The 6000-nt window shown below is 41.4% G+C and overlaps 1 long non-coding RNA gene across 1 annotated transcript in view; it reads left to right on the top strand.

The window, feature by feature from the left end:
• Positions 1-200: 200 nt before the first annotated feature.
• The window catches only part of LOC138414087 (uncharacterized), a 92868-nt gene continuing 87068 nt past the window's right edge, over positions 201-6000 (top strand). The window contains exon 1 of the long non-coding RNA XR_011246491.1: positions 201-299. This is a non-coding gene — a long non-coding RNA (uncharacterized lncRNA). The remainder of the gene's footprint in view (positions 300-6000) is intronic.

Genomic DNA, 6000 nt, shown 5'->3' with positions numbered 1-6000 from the left:
CCATAGGGAATTATAATCCTGGGCAAAAGAAAAAGAAATATTTCTCTATGATAAGCACAGTATCTCAATAAGAATTGAGAACTTTTCCCACTGACTTAAATCCTGGGAAAGGAAAGGGGGAAATGGAGTATAAGGGAAGCTGAAAGGCAAACTTTATCGTCCTCATGATTTTTGCCAAGAGTTGGCTCATCCTGTTGATGTTCAGAAGAGAAGCTGTAACACCCAAAGCAAGAACTCAGCGTGGTTTGTCTTCGCTTATGAAATCGTTGAATCTCTGGCCTGTCCCAGCATGTTAACTGGTAAGCAAGCCCTGGGACTGCATTACCCAAGTCGTTTTGCCATCTTGGAATCCTGAGTATGCCACAGTCATTCTGTGTTTGTTAGAAATGAAATTGTTCAAAAGCGTCGAATTCCGAATGGGATGTTGCAAGGTTGTATTTCTGGAGCGATGTCTAATTACTGAATGATTATGCCAAACATAAAGTGTGTTGTAGTCCTAGAATAATGCGAAGCTTCCCTTTAGTTGCTGCCGTGAATTAATGATACTTGGTGCTTTAATGCACCAAATGAATTACAAATAGGATTTCAGTAGTTGGATTTGTACTTTTGTTTTTGGAATTTATCTTTATTCTTATTTCCATAATTCTGATTAATTTTTCCTTTCCATTTTATACACTACACTAATAAGCAACCCAAGCAATACTTTTACATTACAATATCCAGAAGCTAAAATATACTAGTTCCTGCATGTGAAAGATGCATTAAGCCAAATTCTTAGGTTTAAAAGCCAATAATTTTGTTAAATGTAAATTTTCAGAATCTTTAGAGAAAATTACACTGTACAGATATTATAACACAATCCTGTCCTAGAAAGCAATATCCCATTAATAAAACTACTTGAATTTTTTAACATTTTAGGTAGATAATTTCAAAGAAATACAAAGTAAGAGAAAGTAGTATAATGGACCATATATACTCATCAGCCAGCGTCAACATTTGTCAGTTCAGGGCTAATCTTGCTTATCTATACTGGCACCAACATCCACTCTCCCGAGATTAAGTTTTTTTCTTTTTGGCTGCACTGTGCAGCATATGAGATCTTAATTCCCCGACCAGGGATCAGTTCCACTGCCCCCTGCAGTGGAAGTGTGGAGTCTTAACCACTGGACAGCCAGGGAAGTCCCTTCTGAGATTATTTCGAAATGAATTTCAGACATATCATTTTATCAGTAGGTATTCAACATGTATCTCTAAATGTATAACATAAACACAATACCGTTATTATACCTAAAATCATTAAAAATAATTCATTAGTATCATCAAATATACAGCCCACAATTGTCTTTTGTAATAGTTTGTACTTTCTGGGTTTTAGGATTTTCAACAATACATCATCCATCTACACAAAATGGGCAAGCACTTTTCTACAGCATTTCCAGCTTTTCCGCAAAAACCTAAGCCCCCGCATAAACAAAAGACCACACTCTGCTTCATCGAGAATATTACACGATTACAGATTCCAATGCTGCCTTTGAAAAATGGCTCAGAGAAAAGCCCTGTATTAAGGGCTGCTATTATAAGGGTAAGGGAATAACGAGCCAATTGGCTTTCTGTCCTTGGAATGTATCCTCTTGGGCAGGGGTCCCCAACCCCCGGGCCACAGACTGGTACCTGCCGCTCCCCATCGCCCTCATTACTGCCTGAACCATCCCCCCGACCCGCTGCCTCATCTGTGGAAAAATCGTCTTCCACGAAACTGGCCCCTGGTGCCAAAAAGGTTGGGGACCGCTGCTTTGGGGTATAAGAAGCCCGTTTTAATCACAGGTATATGGACTGAAGTTGAGCCCCGTCTCTTTAGGGGAGACTCCTAAAGAAGGACGGGGACTCTGTGTTTTAACCCATCTTCCCCACAGTCTTTATCACCTAAGCTCTTTCCACCTGTCTGCTAATTCACCGTGGTATTTTCTAGCATGCTTGTAAGAATCTTTTGCATGACAGATCCTACAACCTTTATGAAGATATGTTATTTCACTCTACTAAGTCCCATGACTGCTATCGGTGAAGAAAATGAGGAATAGGATGAAGGATTGAATGAATGCTTACCATGTACCAGGCACTGTGCTAGTCACTTTAGATATATTCCCCCCCCATTTAGTCCTCACAATAACTCTATTGGATATTTTTCTTATCCCCATTTTACCAGAGGAAACTAAGGCTTATATAGAGTTCAAGTAATCTTAGTAAAAATCATGAACCTGTAAATGGCAGAACCAGAGCTCAAACCAAAGTCTGTTTAGCTCCAAAGTCTTTGCTCTATTCACTACGTAGTATACTTGATTAATTTACATTTTTCTTCATAAAGCTATGCTAATTATTATGTACTATTTTGCTTGTCAAAGGATTTTCAGTTTTACATATTTAGAATTTGTTCCAGTGACATTTAGAATGGCAAATATCAAAGTGTTTGAAATGCAAGTTCTCAGGTCCCACCACAGACCTACTGAACTCTGGAGATGCGACCCAATAGCAAGCTTTCCTGGTGTTTCTGATGCACAAGAAAATTTGAGGACCACTGCTTTGAATCGCAAAGTTAAGCTGAATTGGTTCATTCTTTTCAACATCAGGAAACGATGGTCCTTTTCTTCAGGACATTTCTCCAATCTTTTGCCAGTCATTAAAAGTGATACTTTGTTCCAGGAGCGTCAAATATGGTAGCGTCAATCTTAATTGTTTCGATGGGCAATGTGGAGATAAATGCTGTTGCCCAGTTTGTGTTCAATGGGAAAAAGTGCTATAATTGAAAGTAAGCCCTGCCACAGGTGCAGGAGGGACATTTTTGCTGAATGTCAAATTCTGACACACGTATCACTATTTGTCACCCCCAATTTAGGACTCACATTCTCTGTAACAGAAGTTGTGGGAGGCTTGGACAACTGAACACCTCTTTTTATCTCAAAAAATGCTAATCCAGGTCCTTCTCTGTTGTACCTGGCTTCCCATCTTCCTCAGCTTTTTTTTTTTTCCCTCTAGTTTTTAAATTACATGTGACCTTTGTAGAATACCTTTCCTCTTTCAGTGGCATTCCCTATTAGATGTACCTCTCCCAATATGAAGACATGATTTTCTTCTTTCCTCTCCTTTTTCTGATCTCTTTACACATTTATTGCATTTTTAGTAGGCCAGGTATTGAGGATACAAAGATTAATAGGATGTAATCTGTCCCTGAAGATCCTATGCAGGATCCTTTACATATAATCCTACTTTCTTATATTTATTTCTTGATTTTTTTTCTATAAACTTGTGTTATTTTTTTCTCACATTCCTTGTGAATCTTTGTTTCTCCTTTTTATTAGGGCCAGCTGTCCCCAACCTTTTTGGCACCAGAGACCAGTTTTGTGGAAGATAGTTTTTCCACAGACAGGGTGGGGGCGATGGGGGATGGTTCAGGCGGTAATGCAAGCAATGGGGAGGGATGGGGAGGGACGGGGAGGGACGGGGAGCGGCAGATGAAGCTTCACTTGCTCACCCGCTGCTCACCGCCTGCTCTGCGGCCCGGTTCCCAGCAGGCCGTGGACCGGTACTGGTCCGTGGCCCGGGAGTTGGGGACCCCAATTAGGGCATTCTAAGTTGAGTTCCAGGACATATTATGATGGGAAGAAATAATTTCTCTGATGTTCATATCTTTTGATCACTTATGTTGATGTAATTTAACTATCATTTAAGTCTCAACTGTCTAAGGCAAACTAAGATCCTAAAAGAAAAAAAGAAAGGTGGGATTTTTAGGCAAATAATTACCACATAGTCAGCCTACGTGCAAAAGTGCACTTACAGAAAATTCTCTCAAGTTCTCACTTAGAATATTTGGCTATTATTTTAGCTATACCGTAATTTCTGTAGTTATCCACTTATCCAGCCCCCAGCAGGTTAGAAACAATGAATCACGAGGCAGGAGAAGGAAACGCTGTTGATATAGGCACAGTGAGAGCAGCAATCACCATCAGAATATTGAAAAAATGGAAGAACTTAAATGCACAGCAGTCTGGGGCAATTAGTTAAATTGAACAACCCTGTATATTACACTGAGAATATGATAAACATAGCCCACAGGTCTCTACCATCTGAGAGTTTCTTACCTGGTATTCTGAAGGGCATTGACAGCAGGGATATACAACCCATTTTTAGAACCTTATAAACTCTTTTACATATGAACAGGTTAGGTTCCCAAAGCTCCTTGTTCATAAGTCCCAATATTCACAAATCCAGGGTAAACTCTCCTAGGCCACAAGTGTATTTCCACCAAACAGAAAAGTGAGCTTTTTTTCCCCCCCTTTTCCTTTTTTTTTTCTGGCTGTGCCACACAGCTTGCAGGATCTTAGTTCCCCGACCAGGGATTGAACCCAGGCCCCCAGCTGTGGAAGCTTAGATTCCTAACCACTGGACTGCCACTTTTGGGAATTCCCAAAAGTGAGCTTCTTTGAAGCTTTAGAACCAAGCTTACTCTTCTCTTTTTGTTTTGCTGATATAAGATGCTTCTCAAAATTTAATGTGCCTATGAATCACTTGAGGATCTTGTTAAAATGCAAATTGTGATTTGGTAGGTTTGGGAAGGCCTGAGATTCTGAAATTCTAGCCAGCTCCCAGGTGATGCTGATGCTTCTGATCCTGGACCACACTTTGAGCAGCAAGGTTCCAAAGGGCATCTTTTCATTTACATTTGAAAGTCCATTGAGGGAAGGAATGCCCCTCTTTGCAATCCTAAGGGAACCTCTTAGTAGCTATAGTGTATTCCCACCGTTCCTGTTGATGTACAGATTAAAATGGGTCTGGAATTTCCCTGGCTTTCTACACCAGCAGTACTTTCTTAGGCCTTTAAGATACTGAAACACCTCCTAATGGGTTAATGGGTGCCCAATGTTGACACTGATCATCTTGCCACCCATTCAACAATGTTTCCATTTTGCCAATTCCTTTTCCTCTTGCTGGTTATTGTTTGTTGTAGAAAGATGGTGTATTAGCTCAGGCGGCCGTAACAAAATACCATAGCCTGGGTAGCTTAAACAACAGAAATTTATTTTCTCACAGTTCTGGAAGCTGGAAGTCTGAGATCAGGGTGCCAGCATGGTCAGGTTCTGGTGAGAGCCCTCTTCCTGGCTTGCAGACCTCCACCTTCTCATTGTGTTCTCACACGGTGAAGGGAGAGCTATCTCTCTGGTGTCTCTTCTGTTTTTTTAAAAAATTTTTATTCATTTATTTATTTATTGTTGGCTGCGTTGGGTCTTCATTGCTGTGCATGGGCTTTCTCTAGTTGCGGCGAGCAGAGGCTACTCTTCGTTGTGGTGCGTGGGCTTCTCATTGCGGTGGCTTCTCTTGTTGCAGAGCACGGGCTCTAGGCACGCGGGCTTCAGTAGCTGTGGCTCACGGGCTCAGTAGTTGTGGCTCACAGGCTCTAGAGCACAGGCCGCGGCTTAGTTGCTCCGCGTCATGTGGGATCTTCCTGGACCAGGGATCAAACCCGTGGCCCCCACGTTGGCAGGCAGATTCTCAATCACTGCGCCACCAGGGACTTCCCTTCCTACAGGGGCACCAGTTCTATCAGATCATGGTTCTACCTTCTGACCTCATTTAACCTTAATCACCTCCTCAAAGACCCTGTTTCCATTACAGGCACATGAGGGATGGTGGTGGTTAGGGCTTCAACATACGAATGTAGAAGCAACACAGTTCAGAACCAGAGGGGGCCTTTAGGTGACCCCCGATGCGCCTCTTCTTCGGCTGCAACACACTGTTTACTTATCCAGGAAAAATACTCTTATTTTCCAGCTCTGCTATGACATGAAAGGGCTGGGAAGCTCTACCCTAGACGAAAATTAGTTTGTACAATCTTTAGTGCCATCTGCTGGAAGCAGGTAAAGTTGATATACTGTTGCTCAGTATTTTAAAAAAAAAAAGGGCTGATTTTTTAAAATGAAACTTTGTAAGTTAAAATATCATAAGGAGTGT

Source organism: Delphinus delphis, chromosome 5 (assembly GCF_949987515.2).
Source record: "Delphinus delphis chromosome 5, mDelDel1.2, whole genome shotgun sequence".
In the NCBI taxonomy this organism is placed as follows: domain Eukaryota; kingdom Metazoa; phylum Chordata; class Mammalia; order Artiodactyla; family Delphinidae; genus Delphinus; species Delphinus delphis.
Note: the sequence above shows the minus strand (reverse complement) of the source record. Positions and strands in the feature narration are given on the sequence as shown.